The following is an 18008-nucleotide window of genomic DNA, read 5'->3' as shown; positions in this document are numbered from 1 at the left end:
TGCTTTTTAGGGCATTCTTCTCCTCATTGGCATTTTGGACATCTTTTGCCATTTAGGTTAGGCTATTTTTTTAAGGTGTTATTTTCTTCAGTATTTTTTTGGGCCTCCTTTAGCAAGCTGTTGACTTATTTTTCATGATTTTCTTGCATCACTCTCATTTCTCTTCACAGTTTTTCCTCTATTTCACTTAGTTGCTTCTCAAAATCCTTTTTGAGCTCTTCCATGGCCTAGGACTGATTCCTATTTTTCTTGGAGGCTTTGGATGTAGGAACTTTGACTTTGTTTTCTTCTTCTGATTGGAGGTTTTGATCTTTGTCACCAAAGAAAGATTCTATGGTCTGACTTTTTTTTGTGCAGTTTGCTCACAATCCCAGACAATTAGTTGAGTTTTAAACTTTAAACTTTCTTAATGTAGGGATCTGATTCCAGTGTGGAGAATGTACTGTCTCAAGCTTTGGGAGTTTTGTGTAGCTGTGTTGAGAGATACTTCTAGAGACCTGTAAGTTTTCAATTCTTCCAAGGTGGTATGATAAGGGGTGAAATGTTTACTCCTTTCCTGGACTGTGCTCTGGTCTATGAGTGACCACAAGCATTCTTTTCTCTCTTGGAACTGTGAGGAGAAGTCCCTACTCTATTGCTACCACAAGCTCTACCATACAGCACTTCCATTTGCCCCAGGATCGCCACCCAGAACTGTGACCTCAATTCAAGCACAGGCAAAGCAAGTGAATCCTGCCTTATCATCAGCAAAGAGATGCCTGCAATCCCTCTCTGATCAGCCATTCAATAATTATTTTTATCAATACTCATTAGTGTTTTCAGTCTCTAATTTCCTTTCTGGTTTTCGTGTGTCTTTTGCTGAAATGTCAAAGTGAAAATATTGCAAGCATCAAGAAAGAAATTGTATGCTAAACCCTACAAAACAAAATCACTCAATGCTTATCACTGCCAATGAGAGTTAAAAAATAAGAATGTGATAAACTAAAAAACAAAGACCTTTCATGGAAGGATCATTTCCCTTTAAGGTCAAGCATTATTCTTTAAGTACATCACCACCACCACATTACTCCCATTGATAACATCAAGGAAACCCTGGACTTATAACTTTATGAAAGCCTTTAAAATATTTCTTTGTACAAAAAGTAGAATTGGGAAAATTCTTCAAAATGAAAATGTAGTAGATGATGTGAACTAGTTAAATGTACTTGGTAATAAAACAATAAAAACCAGTAAAATTTTATTCAATCTAGTGTGTATTTCTTTATGTTTTTTCTTTTTAATTTTATTTTTTTGTCTTCAATTGTCTTTATTTCATTTCTGCCACTAAAGAGTGCCTCCTCTTCCAAATTCTTTTTTTTCCCTTTTTAAAAAGTGTATTTATTTTTAGTTTTCAACATTTACTTCCACAAGGTTTAGAGTTCCAAATTTTCACCCCATCTCGCCCCTCCACCCACCCCAAGATGGCATGCATTCTGAATATCCCTTCCACTAGTCTGCCCTCCTGTCTCTCCCCCAACTTTTCTTATTCCCTTCCTCTTCTCCTTTCCTGTAGAGCAGGATAGATTTCTGTACTCCATCTCCTGTACTTCTTATTTCCCAGTTGTATATGAAGACATTTTTTTAAATGTGTTTTTAAAACTTTGAGTTCCAAATTTTCTCCTTCCCTCCCTCCCCACCCACCCTCATTGAAAAGGCAAGCAACTCAATATAGGTTATACATGTGCAGTTATGGAAAACACTTCCATAGTAGTCATGTTGTGAAAAATGAACTCTATTTCCCTTAATCCTATCCCACTCCCCCGTTTATTCTATTCTTTCTTTTGACCCTGTCCCTCCTCAGAAGTTTGCTTCTGATTACCCCCTTTCCCAATCTGCCCTCCTCTCTATCATCCCCCTGCTCTCTTGCCCCCTTCTTCCCCTATTTTCCTGTAGTGTAAGACAGATTTCCATACCCAATTGAGTCTGTATATTATTCCCTCCTTAAGCCAAATCCTGTAAGAATAAGATTCACTCATTCCATCTAACCTTCACCTGTTTCCCCTCCACTGTAAGAGCCTTTTCTTTTCTGTTTTTCATGGGAAAATTTACACCATTTTACCTTGCCCTTTCTCCTTCTCCCAGTATATTCCTCTCTCACCCCTTAATTTTATTCTCCAGATATGACCCCTTCATCTTCAACTCACCCTGTGACCTTTATCTATCTATCTATCTATCCATCTATCTATCTATCTATCCATCCATGTATACATACATACATACATATCATTTTTTCCCTCCAACTACCCTAATAGTGACAAAGGTCTCATGAGTTATAAATATCATCTTTCCATGCAGGAATGTAAACATTTCAACCTTAATAAGTCTCTTATGATTTCTCTTTCCTGTTTACCTCTTCATGTTCCACTTGAGTCTTGTATTTGAAAGTCAAATTTTCTATTCAGTTCTGTTCTTTTCATCAAGAATTCTTGAAAGTTCTCTATTTCACTGAATGACAATTTTTCCCCCTGAACAATTATACTCAGTTTTGTTGGATAGGTGATTCTTGGTTGTAATCCTATTTCTTTTGTCGTCTGGAATATTATATTCCATGTCCTTCAGGTCCCTTAATGTAGAAGCTGCTAAATCTTGTATCATCCTCATTGTGTTTCCACAATGCTTGAATTGTTTCTTTCTGGCTGGTTGTAATATTTTCTTCTTGACCTGGGAACTCTGGAATTTGGCTACAATATTCCTAGCAGTTTTCCTTTGGGGATCTCTTTCAGGAGGAGATTGGCAGGTTCTTTCAATGTCTATTTTGCCCTCTTGTTCTGGAATATTTAGGACATAGTCATTCCAGTTTGTATCTTCTAATGTAGTAACACACACACACAGACACACACACAAATTCCTGTTGATCTATGAAGCAAAATCCCCCCCCACCCACCCCCGAATTCAGTTTTTGGAAATGAAAAATTGTTTTGGAAGAACAGCTTCCATACTTCTATTTAATAATACTGAGAACTTCATAACCCAACACATCTCCATTCATGTGTTAACTGGGGATGAAGTGAGGTATGTATTGTGGAAAGAGTGCTTCATCTGAAGGCAGAGAATACAACTTTAAAACGTAGTCCTACTGCTTATTGTCTTTTCAATGGAATTGAAGTATTCAATTGAACAGATATTCATTAGATGCCCACATTGGAATAAAAAAATGGGTACATAATTTAAGGACCTTATATTTTAATTCAATTCAATGAAAAAATATTAAGTGCCTACTATGTTACATGCACAAAGCAAGGGATTTGTGAACTCTAAAATATGTACAGTAAAAAAGTAAGTTAAAAAGAAATGGGTCCATATTATCTTCTGATACTTATCTGTATGACCACAGACAAGTTTATTTACAGTCTCTCATCAGATTAGGGGTTTCATTTATGTAATTTCTAATTTCTCATCCATATTTAAATCCCACAAAGCCAAAGCTAAATGTCATGCTTAGCTGTAGTGTCTATCTCATTTCAGGTGCCTGGCAAAACCTACTCCTTGTTTACTTTTTTTTTTTCTTTTTAACAATCCCATTTTAATTTTGCATGTTAACTCAAATCCGTTCTCTCAAAATGACCTTTCATCTCTACTCAAGATATTTCTTAAAATAGAAGAAAACTTTAATAGCAACACTTAAATTGTTTAAGCAATAAATTCTCCACTTTGCATCTGCTGTTCTCCCTGATTTCAACCTTATGGAACAAGATGGACCTCATTATTTTTAAACTCACCACCATGCTGCTAACTCAAGCCTTGATTGACCTCTTCTCTCTTCTGGTAGAAGAGCCAGGAGATGGAGTACAAAACTCCTCCACATGCCTTCCTTTATAGAAGGTAGAAACTAAACTCTTAGATCATTCCATTTTGTATCTGTTACTCTTCCTGGTTTCAACTCCACAGAACAAGGTGTCCCAGCACTTTTCCCCTCTTTCTTGATGAAAGAGAATTTTAAGATGACACTTGTAATACACTGAAGATTACACTAAAGATGACATTCTGGGTGGTAGGAAAGATAGTGGTACCTGCAACAGAAAAAGGGAAGTTTAGAAGAGAGGTGGGTTGGAGGGAAGGAATAACACATCACAGTCTGTGAGCATATTGCAACCCCTCTAGACTTGCTCATTACTCTATGACTCATTTGGATTGATTCAAAATAAAAAAGGGGGGTAGAAGTGGAGATATTACTCATCAGTCATTGCCCTTAGGCTAGAGATTTCCTACCCTGAGTGTGACTGCTGCAGCCTGAACATATTATAGGGAATAGATATGGTGCAGGAGAGGGGGATTTTTCCATCAACAGTGACTGCTCTAGCCATCCAGGTTAGCTTGAAAATGCACCAAAGGGCCAGTTTCCAGTACAGAAGAGAAGTTTGGATCTTGTACAACAGAGAGAAGGAAGATGTTACAGTAAGGCTGAAAAATAAGGCTAGGCATGGTTATAATAGATGCAAATGTCATGATTGGCTGCACAAGGATGGTGAGAAATGACCAGCCTTCTCATTCTATTTGGTTGATCACATAAGCTTTAGGGCTAGATTACAAACAGTTACTAGACAGGTGGCATATGGAGCACTGGACTTAGAGACAGGAAGATTGGAGTTCATATCTTACCTTGGATACTTTTTAGCTATGTTACTTGACAAGATACTTAACCTCTCAACCTCAGTTTCCTTACCTACAAAATGTGGGAAATTGGGTTAAATGGGCTCTGTGGTCCCTGTGAATTTGAAATCAATGATCCTATGATGCACTTCAGGTGAGAATGTTGCCCGAAGCACACCAGACCCCATTCTGATGACCATTATCATAGAATACTGTAATTACCTATGATACTATCTAGTACTTACAAGAGAATGTCATAGATCAAGTTTCTTTTGCTTAATACTGTCTTTTTTCATCTAATATTAAAAAAAATCATTCTATCGAGTAAAAATTTACTGATGCAAGAAAAAAATCAACATTTTTGGATCCATTTGAATTCTGTAATACTTTGCAAATGTCACTGGTGTCTCTAAATAGAAAATTACTGTTTCTTTGAAAGTTGGTTTCAAAAATCTCAGGTGTCATTTAACTTTCTTTTGCAAAAACGCTGAAAACTAGTTTGCAAAAAGAAGAATCAGGTCTTTAATTAGGAACAGTGACTGAATATTACCATGATCAGAGGATTCAGAGCTGGGAGCAGAGCTGTAATTAACATTTTTCATAACTAGAAAAAGTGGCACAAAATGCATAAATGACAAGAACATGGTCCCTTAAAATAAATTTTAAGGCAAATTCACTTGAGGGGTGTGGGAGGACAGAGGTCCTGAAACACTAAACCTCTGGCATCCCAGTACTGTGCAACCTTTAATGGGTAGGCTACCTTGAGGGATAGGAGTGGGAAGGCAGCAAAGTAAAGTCAAAGACAGCTAGAGTTCAACTAGATTTTGTAGGTTCCTGTTTTAGTTAATCATTCTTACTAAAGTGATTCTAAACTCCAGCATTTCTATTCTGCTAAAAGATATAAAATACAAGTATTGTATATATTTTAGAAGTCTGTGACAAAGCTCTGATCATTCATCCTGGTTAAAACTCTGATATTAACATTATGATAGAAACCATCTTGTACAGGGGTGGGAAACCTGCGGCCTTGAGGCCACTTGTGGCCTTGTAGGTCCAAAAGTGCGGCTCTTTGACTGAATCCAAATTCATTGAAGTTAGATTTTGATTCAGTCAAAGGGCCACACTTAAGGACCTACAGGGCCACATGTGGCCCCGAGGCCGGAGGTTTCCTACGTGAGTAGAACTTTGTAATTTTACAGAGAGGGAAAAAAGAGATTGAGGAAGAGGGGAGAGAACACTATTTTTCAAGGTAATAGAGGCGGTAGGAAAGCTTTTGTTGTATACAGACTGCAAAATTCATTTAACTAGAACAACAAAGCACTGCTACTTTGGGTATCTCACTGAAATAAGAAAATAGCTCCACTTTTCCCTTCCTTCTACGAAATGAATTCAACTGATTATGGGTTCATGGGTAATTCGGCTGTTTGTGAGGAGACCTGGTACAGATTTTTTTTTAATTCCGTTATACCCTCCATAGGTTCTATCTTCATGGATACATCCTCCAAAATGGAGTAGTTACAGAGTCATCAATTAATTTTTCACTCAGTCTTCAAAGCTAATTGGTACAAAGATAGACTTATTTTTTTCAACAAAGGCACACAAAACAAGGTTTCACCCCATCATTTACATTATTTACCCCCAAGTAAGGAATGGGGAATATATTTGACAAAGTCAGATATAATTAGGTTAAAGGTGTTGGTCATTGTTTTGATTTAGTTTTTATTCTACCAACCTTTTTTCCTCAATATTCTTATTTGTACTCTGTGATTTATTCTCTATACTTTCCACATTTCCTGCCTTTCACTCTCTTTTGCACATTTGGTCACCATCCTAGAATTATTGTTATACTCTGTGTGTATTGTAAAGAGGCCAAGTGCTTCAGCTTGAGTGTTTTATTGTTGTCCAGGGGGAAGAATTAGTGAGATGGAAATTACAATATGTATAGCAAACACACGTACACATACACACAGTTCTGGGTAATATATTGGCATATTTCTTCTTTTCTCATATTAAGAACCAACATATTGTGATGAAAAGAGTATGGGCTTTGGTAGTTAAAGGTCCAGGTTTCAGTTCTCCATTTTGCTACAAATTAGCTCAGTAATTGTTTGCTTCTCAGGATCTCAGCAGATTCCTCCTTTGTTAAAGATTGGATTTGACTGGATGTTTTCTGACTTTTTCAAGACAAAAATCTTTTGATAATACCCACATGTCAGAGGTTCTTGACCATTTTTGGGTCATGAACCCATTTTGCCAGTTGGGTGAAACCTATGGATACCTTAGCATATTCTTTTAAATGCATAAAAATCCCACATATGTGCAACTTTGTGGAATCCAAATTAAGAACCCCTGACTAAGCCAGAGATGAATGCTTTGGAGTTTACAGGAATTGCTTCACAGTGAACATGAATTCAGTTGCAAAATCCAGATTTATGATGCTTTTTACTAAATTCTAAGAAAATTGATGCCACACGTCTAAATCAGTCTCTTGCAGTTATTATTAGCATCTGTAGAGAAAATCTTACAGCTCAGTTTTAAGTTTTTAGGAAACCAGACATACAGTGGCTACGTAGCAGACAATCCTACAGCTACATGACTCATTATTGTGTCCTCTTTTTGAAGCTGTGATCTTGTCGGTATCAGCATCAAATAATGGTTATTAACTCCCTTGTGGCCCTGAGCCTGTGTAGAGCAGCATTTCTATGCACAGTTATTGCATTATACTGGTTCCTAAACTGTACCTCAATAAATGCACCATGAAATCAATCCCTTTCTTGTTAATAAAGTGGTTTATTTTTATGCTAATTAAAATCACAACATAATTGGATTTGTTAGGAATTTCAATGAAAGTGGATCAAGAGCTATAAAAGGGTCCTGGTGCTAAGTGCCTTTGGAGCAGAGGATGACTGCTCTTTAAATATTCTCTTAGTCACCAGCATTTGTTCACTGTGGGAAATCATTCTCCATTTAGATGTTGGTACCAGATGACTCTCTCTATTACTTGCACATAAATGAGAACTATGAATATACACAATCTTTAGAAATGGGTCAACTTCTATAGACCATCTTCATCCTTTATAGTAATTTGACATCTTTGACAACTATCTTATATTCATTTTGTATTTGGAATACATTTAAGATATGCATATACACATTCTGTTTCCCCCATTAGAATATAAGCTCCTTGAGAGCAGGCATTATTTTACTTTTTCAAAGTAAAAGTAATGACTGGTGCAGAGTAAGCAGTTAATAAATGCTTTATAATTGATTGATTGTTTTTAAAGTTACAATGTTGTTTGTTCAAAGTCAGTCAACCAACTATTATTTATTAAGCATCTATTATGTAACAGGATTTGTAGTTAAGTGCTGGGGATATAAAGAAAGCAAATAAGTAAATAAATAAACAGTTCTCGCTGTCAAGCAGCTTACAATTTGATGGGGGAAACAACAGGCAAACGACTATGTACAATGACATATGCAGGATAAATTAAGAGTAGCCTCAGGGGGAAAGTACTAAGATTAAGTAGGACTGGAAAAGACTTTGTGCAGAGGGTGGGACTTTAGCTAGGGCTAGAAGGGAAACTTGGAGGTGGAGATGAGAAGGGAGAGAATTCCACTTTTCGGGGACAACCAGTGAAAATGCTTGGAGTAGCCCCAAATAGGAGAGTATGGTCAGGATTCAATCCTGGGTGTTCTGGTTCTATGCCCCGTGCTCTTTCCACCCTAACAACCAATCAGTCAACAAGCATTTATTAAGGACCTATACCATGCTAGGGGCTGGCAATATAAGGAAAAGACAATTCCTGCTCTCAAGGAACTTACATTATAATGGGGAGACAATATGCAAATATAGTGTGTGCCAAAAGTGCTAGTGTATTTTAAAAGTATAATTTCACTGTAACATTTGAGATACACTATATCTACACACACACACACACACACACACACACACACACACACGCACATTTCATGCAAAAAAAAAGATACAGATAACTTATTGGAGATGGAAGAGGGGAACAGGAAAAGCCTCATGGAGAAGGAACACAGAGTGTGCCCAGCATTTTACTAGGAGATATGGATGGAAAATAAAATATACCTACTATGAGGGAAAAAAGGATCAGAGAATTAGTGTTGGAAGAGCCAATGGACTCATTTAATCTAAACTCCTTAATGTATATATGAGTAACTAAATCCCAGAGCAGTTAAAGTCACTTGTCCACAGATATATGGGTGTGTCAGAAAAAGAATTCAAACCTCTGCCTCTGAACCTACCCTTTCATGGGAAATAATATGAAACCATACAAAGTTGCAAAGATGACCATAGCCTATGGTGCTGGATTACCTTCTATGATATAGGCAGCTTAATGCAGATTATGTAATTCTAGGACTCAGAATGTGAAGGTCCAGTACAAGGAAACACAAAGCACACAAGATTGTGTCACTATACAAGCCAGCTTAATTGAGAGCGTGTACTTACAATATAGAAGGACAGTCAGGGAGAATGCAAAGAGGTCAGGTCCATTGGGCCGTCTGTGGAATTTGTCACTCCAAACAAGTGAAATGTGTTGAGATTTTTATAGGATTCTTATTTGAGTCAAGCAGGGACAAGCACTGGGTAAGGGAACCAGTTGTATGGACCTAGGGACTTGAACTTATTCTTGATAATAAGGGGGTGAAGAAATTTCTGGAAAATTGGTGATTAGTTGATATTTAAACTCCCCACCAGCAGGACAGGAATTTTGGATCATTATTGGTGGTTTTACACTGATAGGATGACTCAGGTTTTGAGCTTTTCAGAGTTTTTTTTTAATTTATCAGGGTGGGGGGCAGGGTTATTGTGGTCTTTATACCAGGGAAGGAGAAGGCAAAATTTGCAGGAGTTGGTGGTAGATAGAATAGGGGATAGGAGGCACAGTGGATAGAGCACTTGATATCAAGAATACCTGAGTTGAAATCCAGTGTCAAACAATGACTAGCTATGTGACCCTGGGCAAATCCCTTAATTTCTGTCTGAGTTTTCTTGACTGTGAAGAGGGGGTAGTAATAATACCTACCTCCTAGGGTTGTTTTGTGGATTTCTCTAAGAACAGGATGGAGGGAGGGCACTGTCCTGGGAAGTATTTGTTTCTAACAGTTTTCTGCTGCTTTGTTAATGTTCTTTGACAATAGTCTGTGGTCTCTTGCAATCAATGTCTTTTATTGTTAAATAAAGCAGGTAAAATGCCTACGTGTCTTTAAAAGCAAAAAAAACCCTTCCTTGGCCATAATAGCCTTAAGAAAAAGAGCAGCTGCCAGGAAATTGGCCCCAGGAAGCCCAGGGAACTGCAGAACTCCCTGTTCTTCATAGCCCCTTTTCCCATATTAGGCACTTGGAAGTAGAGGCAATGTCTGATTCTTCCTGCAGTTTGGAGGCGACCCCTCATCTCCCCTGTTTTATTGTCCTGTATTATGTTAATGAGAACTCATAGAGCCACATTTAAATCACAAATGAATAGGTTATGGCAATATTTGCTTTGCCAGTTCAGTTTCAGTGTCTTCAGTTACTGCCTATAGTGGTTGCTTGTCAATTGTTTTGTTGTTTGATGGCTCTAATGTTATCCAATGTGGCATTGTTTCAGTCTTTATTACTTTTGGATCAATTCTTAACCCTACTTTTATTCTCCCTGCCCCCTGTCAAGACTACCTCATCTGAAACGATCTTATTAAAACTCTTGGCATCCTTCACAGAATACTTGATCAATATGCAACTTGGGCATCAGATTTCTCCTTTTCTTCCACAAGTATTAGTTCATAAGATCAGAGATTTAGAACTAGAAGTTAGCTCAATAGTCATCTAGTCTAACAGTTTATATTTTAGAGAAGAAAATGAAGTCTAGAAAGATAAAAGTGACTTCCAAGTCACTTAGGCAAAAAGCAGAGTCAGGATTTTAACTCAAGTTGTCTGGTACCAAATTCAACACTCTTTCCACTATGGCATACCATACTATTTCTGTAGTAATAGTATTACTATACTATTACTAAGTAGTGCAGTGGATAGAGTGCAAGGCCTGGAGTCAGGAAAATACAGGTTCAAATTTGCCATCAGACCCTTGCTAGCTAAGTGATTAACATGTCACTTAACCTGTTTGCCTCAGTTTCCTCATCTATAAAATGAGCTGTAGAAGGAAATGTGAAAACACTATAGTATCTTTGCTAAGAAAACCCCAAATGGGGTCATGAAGAGTAGGGCATGACTAAAAATAACTCAACAACAACAACAATTTTCTTTTCTTTAATGATACTTTTTTAAGTTAAGATTTTGAATTTAAGTATATTTCATTAAGTTATCTCTTTCAAAGCAGTGTTAAAGCAAAATCATTAGAAAGAAAGCTTCAGAGCCAGAAAGATCTGGTTTCAAGTCCTGTCTCTGAAACATTGACTGGATGGGCATGGTGTGTGTGTGTGTGTGTGTGTGTGTGTGTGTGTGTGTGTGTGTGTGTGTGCGTGCTGGGGGTGGGAGGGAAATATTGAAGTGAGATAGTAGAAAACAAAAAAGAGAAGAGGTCCTAGGACAGGGCTTTGGGCAACACCCTCAGTTTATGGGTGTTACATGAATGAATAATGAATGAGCAATGGAAACTAAGAAGGAGATGTTAGGAGGAAATGCAAGAAAGGACAATGCTACAAAAAAACAGAGAGTAGAGAGTATCCAGGAAGACATGGTTATCAAATGGAAAAAGCCATGTCTCTGACTCCAAATCTATTACTCTTTCAACTCTTTTTCCTCTCATGTAATTATTTGTTATAAATGATATATTTTCCCACATTAGTATCCCTAAACCTCAGATGTAAATACTCCTTACTCCCAAAAAAAGGAGAGCATTAGTTAACATGGGAAATTTTAAATAGCAGTTTGGGGATAGTGTAGCATCCATTTTTCCTCCTGTATAGCCTCTGGAGACTCATTATATTCTGAGACTACTACCATGGACCTTATGAGTCAACAGTGGAGAGGGAAAGGAAGAAGAATTCTCTACAAGTATAGTTATCTTGAAGCCTGGTCACTCTTTGATTAAGTTGTCAATCTGTATCATTCTGGCCTGTATGTGTAACCACATAAAGCCAGCAATGACAGGCTTGATGCTGACAGAAAACTCGGCTGGCCAGTGACATGTGTGGAAAGGAGAAAAATTGTTCTCTTCCCCCCTTCATTTTTATGAGCCTCATATATACTTCTGGAAGGACATTAGTTTAGAATTCCATCATATAAGCCTGATGAGATCCTGAAGATGGAGTATTCTGCAGTCATGATTCCCAAAGTGCACATAGGGAAAGCATAATTAGAATTGACTTTCAGTTACAAGTATATGAAGAAGACACATAATCAAATAAACTATCATTTATGCCATCTCCCCAATAGCTTTCCTTTCAATAATTTTGTTGGGTTTATTCATTCCATAGCTAAGTATATCTGTTTTAACCAAAGCACTTTATTCTTTCCTCAAAGAGCTCATTTTCCAGCTGTTAAATTATATTTATCATTTTTTCTATGGATTCTCATTTCACTGGTATTTTGTACTGTGGAGCTCAAAAGTGGGCAGCAGTCTCTGTGGACGTAAGCAGCAATTTGGTGTAATGGCAAGAGCACTAAGCTGGAGTCAGGAGGGCTGGACTCAATGCTAAACTCTGACTTTATTTCTCTCATCTTGTTGCTTCTTTGTCTGTAAAGTGATGAAGACAATGCCTGTAGCGCCTATATTACAGAAAGTGTTGTCAGACTCTAAGGAGACAATGAATTTACAAACATAAATTTTAAAGTGCTAAAAACCAACAACAATAATAATGATTTAATATCCTACATGTTACATTATATATGCTTGTTTATATATATGTATATGTGTATGTGTGAATAGATAAGTATAGTTGTATATCTACACCTCTGATGTCACTGATATTGGCATGTCCCAGATGGAGTAAGGAAACTCCATCTGTCAATATGAGTGGGTACATTTTCTGCAATTTGGAGTCTTCAAGGATTGTCTAGAATACTGAGAGTTTAAGTGAATGGTCAAGTGTCACACATCCAGCCTGTGCCTCAAAAAGGACTTGAAAACAGAACTTCTTGCTTCTCTATCCAGTATAATACATTATCTCATCCATTTCTTCTATATTTTTATCAATATCAAAGCCTAATCAGTCACAAAACATTCCAAGACAGAGGACCTGGGTTTCCTTCCCAATTCTGTCGCTAACTACCTGTGTGACAATGGGTAAGCCACTTACTCCTGGGCCTCAGGTCCTTTATTTATAACATGAGAGTTTGGACTATATGAAATCTAACTTTCCTTCTAGCTCTAAATCTGTCACTCGTGACTGTATTATCATGTCATGCTAACATTTGCAAAGCAAATCAAAATTGCATCTGTTCCTCATAGCAACTCAGTAAGGTGGTTTTCTTAAGTTTTATTCTCACTTTCCAGAGAAGAGAGCATAGGCTCAAATAAGTAAAGTGGCTTGTTCATGCTTATATAGTTGTAGAGCTTCAGAAGAGCATTTGAAGCAAGGTCAGCCAGTCTGCAAGCCCATAGTTCTTTTCATTATATGCTATGATATTCTAAACCTTTCATGCCTATAAATGTGACTTAATATACTAAGAAAAGGGTCTCATTTCAGTCCTTGTATTCTATACCTTACACGATAGATCTCATGATATAAGCATTTAGAATGGTTCTATCTAGTATAATAATTTTCAGACTTTTATCACATCAAACATTCACTTTGTAGGAATTTTCTAATATACAAACTTTAACACTGATGAGTAAATGTTATCATTCTTTGGTATTCTCTCTAGCTTTAATGCAAGCCCCTAACAATTGGCAGTGTTGCCTTTTTGTGGGGCTGAGGAGTGGGCATGAACAATATATCTGAATTAGCAGTAATTTCGGTAGTTTGAGAACAGCAAAAGCTGTAAATCAGGAAAACACTTTGACCTGGATAAATTTCTCTAGCCAGAATACTAATCATTGGGTTTATTTCAATGTCTGGCACTGAATCAAACTGACCTAACTATATCAATACTGTGGACAACTCTGCCTGCACTTGACCCTCCTCGCCTCAACCGATTGGCCTGACATCTCTTTGATTCTTTGGATGGACCTTCTGCTGACTGTGAAACCACTGCTTATTTTATCCTATTAATAACTTTGGCACTTGACCCATCTCCCTTCCGAGGGCCACAATGAATATGCAGGGCACATCCAGCTGTTAACCCTTATATTTTTTCCCTTTTTCCCAACCTGGGACCTGAGTATGATGCATTATTTTATGATGCACCAAATTCTGATGATGTACTTGTGATTTATCAATGAAATACTTGCTGTTCACTCATTTTTCAGTCATGTCTAACTCTTTGTGACCACATTTGGGATTTTCTTGACAGATACTTGAGTTGTTTGCCATTTTCTTCTTCAGCTCATTTTACAGATGAGAAAATTGAGGCAAACAAGGTTAAGTGACTTGCCCAGGGTAACAAAGCTAGTAAGTTTCTGAGGCCAGATTTGAATTCAGGAAGATGAGCCTTCCTGATTTCAGGCCCAGCACTGTATCCATTGTGCCACTTAGTTGCCCCTAATGAAATATTCATCATATAGTAACTCCTTCATAATTCACTACTTTAGGTTCGCATTATTTAGGAAGATGGGCTTCCCATAGCCATTCATTTTATTACCTCCTTTTGTTTGGGAATCCTGGAAGTCCTAAAAGAGTTGAAAGCAGTTCTCTGCCATTAGTACTCTAAATTGACTCACTGCACACCATTGGAATTTATTTAACTAATGAAAATCTATGTCCACTCACTTCCCATGTCTTCCCTTCTTCTCTATCAATCAGTTAAAAGCATTTATTGAGTGCCTACTGTGTGCTAAGGCCTAAACTAAACCAAGAAAACATAATCACCTTCCTGCAGGAAATAAGTTTGCAATCCCTTGAATAACAAGTGAATACGCAGGAGAAAGTATGCCTATTGACTTTCTCTGGAGAAAACCCTATCCTGTTTTTCTTCCTTTTTAAAATTTATTTTATTTTTAATGTAGGGAATAAAATAAGAATTTCCATAACATAGTATAATAAAAAAGATGACTGTTAGAAAGGTCACTAGGTTCCATTTGGGGACAAGCATTACTGATCTTATTTGCTTGCTCAATTTTATAATGTATTTTAATTTTTGTAGAATTTTTTTTCTTTTTTTAAAATTTTATTGATTTATTTTGATTTATCAACAATCATTTCCATATGCTTTTGAGTTGAAAATTTTTCTCCCCCTTTCCCCCCAACATCCTCCCCAAGACGGCACACAATCTGATATAGGCTTTATATTTACATTCCTATTAAACATTTTCACATTAGTGAAGTTGTAAGTGAAAATTAAAACCAATAGGAGGAACCAGCAGAAAGATGAAACAAAACTCAACAGAAGGTAAACATCAGTGATAATAATTTGACTTCCATAGTACTTTCTTTGGATATGGACAGGATTTTCCATCCCGAGGCCTCTGGAGATGTCTTAGATCCACGTAATGCTAAGAAGGGTTCAGTTTAACAATATTAGTCATTGCAAAACATGGCTGTTATTGTGTACAAAGTCCTCTTTGTTCTTCTCACGTTACTCATCATCAGACCATATAAGGCTTTCCAGGTTTTCTGAAGTCAGCCTGTTCATCATTTCTTACAGCACAATAGTATTCCATTATATTCATATACCACAACTTGCTCAGCCATTTGCCAATTGATGGACATCCCCTCAATTTCCAATTCTTTGCCACCACAAAAAGAGCTGCTATGAATATTTTTGTACATGTGGGTCCTTTTCCCATTTATTTGATCTCTTTGGGATATAGCCCTAGAAGTGCTATTGCTGGATCAAAGAGTATGCACATTTTTGTAGCCCTTTGGGCATAGTTCCAAATTGTTCTCCAAAATGGCTGGATCATTTCACAACTGCACCAACAATGTATTAGCTTTCCAATTTTCCCACATCCTCTTCAACATTTATCATTTTCCTGTTTTGTGATGTTGGCCAATCTGATAGGTGTGATGTGGTACCTCAGAGTTGTTTTGATTTGCATTTCTCTAATCAATAACAATTTAGAGCATTTTTTCATATAACCATAGATGGCTTTAATTTCTTCATCTGAGAACGTTCTGTTCATATCCTTTGACCATTTATCAATTGGGGAATGGCTTGTGTTCTTATAAATTTGTCTTAATTCTCTATATATTTTAGAAATGAGGCCTTTATCATAGAGACTGGTTGTAAAACTTCTTTCTCAATTTTCTACCTTACTTCTAATCTTAGTTGCATTGGCTTTGTTTGTGCAAAAACTTTTCAATTTATTGTAATCGAAATTATCCATTTTGATTTTCATAATGTTCTCTATCTCCAGTTTGTTCAAGAATTCTTCTGTTCTCCATAGATTTTATAGGTAAACTACTCCTTGTTCTCCCATTTTATTTATTGTATCAGCCTTTATATCTAAGTCATGCACCTATTTTGACTTTATTTTGGTACATGGTGTGAGATTTAGGTCTATGCCTAGTTTCTGCCATACTCTTTTCCAGTTTTCCCAGCAGTGTTTTTCAAAGAGTGAGTTCTTATCCCAGATGATTGCTGTTTTATAATACAATTTAAGACGTGGAATTGCTAGGCCACCTTCCCCTGCATTTCTTTTCATTAGTTCCTTTGATATTCTGGACCTTTTGTTTTTCCAAATGAATTTTGTTATTATTTTTTCTAACTCTATAAAATAATTTTTTGGTAGTTTGATTGGTATGGCACTGGATAAGTAAATTAGTGTAGGTAGGATTGTCATTTTTATTATATTAGCTTGGTCTACCCATGAGCAACTAATGTTTTTCCAATTATTTAGATCTGATTTTATTTATGTGAAAAGTGTTTTGTAATTGTGTTCATAGAGTTCCCGGGTTTGTTTGAGGAGGTAGAATCCTAAATATTTTATAATGTCTACAGTAAGTTTAAATGGGATTTCTCTTTCTATCTCTTGCTTTTGGGCTTTGTAGGTAATATATAGAAATGCTGATGATTTATGTGGGTTTATTTTATAACCTGCAACTTTGCTAAATTTGTTTATTATTTCAAGTTTTTTACTTGATTCTCTAGGATTCTCTAAGTATATCATCATGTCATCTGCAAAGAGTGATAGCTTTGTTTCTTCTTTGCCTATTCTAATGCCTTCAATTTCTTTGTCTTCTCTTATTGTTAAAGCTAAGTTTTCCAGTACAATATCAAATAACAGTGGTGATAATGGACATCCTTGTTTCACCCCCAATCTTATTGGAAATGCTTCTAGCCTGTCCCCATTACATATAATGCTTGCTGAAGGTTTTAGATAATGCTATTTATTATTTTAAGGAAGACTCCATTTATACCTATGCTTTCTAGTGTTTTTAATAGGAATGGGTGTTGTATTTTATCAAAAGCTTTTTCTGCATCTATTGAGATGATCATGTGGTTTCTGTTGGTTTTTGTTGATATGCTCAATGATGCTGATAGTTTTCCTAATATTGAACCAACCCTGCATTCCTGGTATAAATCCTACCTGGTCATAGTGTATTATTCTTGTGATAAGTTGCTGCAATCTACTTGCTAGTATTTTGTTTAAAATTTTTGCATCTATATTCATTAGAGAAATTGGTCTATAATTTTCTTTCTCTATTTTGACTCTTCCTGGTTTAGGTATCAACACCATATTTGTATCATAAAAAGAATTTGGTAAGACTCCTTCTTCACCTATTTTCCCAAATAGTCTATATAGTATTGGAATTAATTGTTCTTTAAATGTTTGATAGAATTCACATGTAAATCCATCTGGCCCTGGAGATTTTTTCCTAGGGAGTTCATCAATGGCTTGTTCAATTTCTTTTTCTGAGATGGGGTTATTTAAGTATTTTACTTCCTCTTCGGTTAATCTGGGCAATTTATATTTTTGTAAATATGTATCCATTTCACTAAGATTGTCAAATTTGTTGGCATATAGTTGGGCAAAATAATTCCTAATTATTGTTTTAATTTCCTCTTCCTTGGTGGTAGCTTCACCCTTTTCATTCTTGATACTAGTAATTTGGTTTTCTTCTTTCTTTTTTTAATTAAATTAACCAAAGGCTTATCTATTTTATTGGTTTTTTCATAAAACCAGCTCTTAGTTTTATTTATTAGTTCAATAGTTTTCTTAATTTCAATTTTATTAATTTTTCCTTTGGTTTTCAATATTTCTAATTTGGTGTTTAGTTGAGGATTTTTAATTTGTTCTTTTTCTAGTTTTTTTAGTTGTATGCCCAATTCATTAATCTCCTCTTTTTCTATTTTATTTATGTAAGCATTTAGA

Source organism: Phascolarctos cinereus, unplaced genomic scaffold, assembly GCF_003287225.1.
Source record: "Phascolarctos cinereus isolate Bilbo 61053 unplaced genomic scaffold, phaCin_HiC Scaffold_2;HRSCAF=192, whole genome shotgun sequence".
NCBI classification, from domain to species: Eukaryota; Metazoa; Chordata; class Mammalia; order Diprotodontia; family Phascolarctidae; genus Phascolarctos; species Phascolarctos cinereus.
This window is presented reverse-complemented; position numbering follows the sequence as displayed.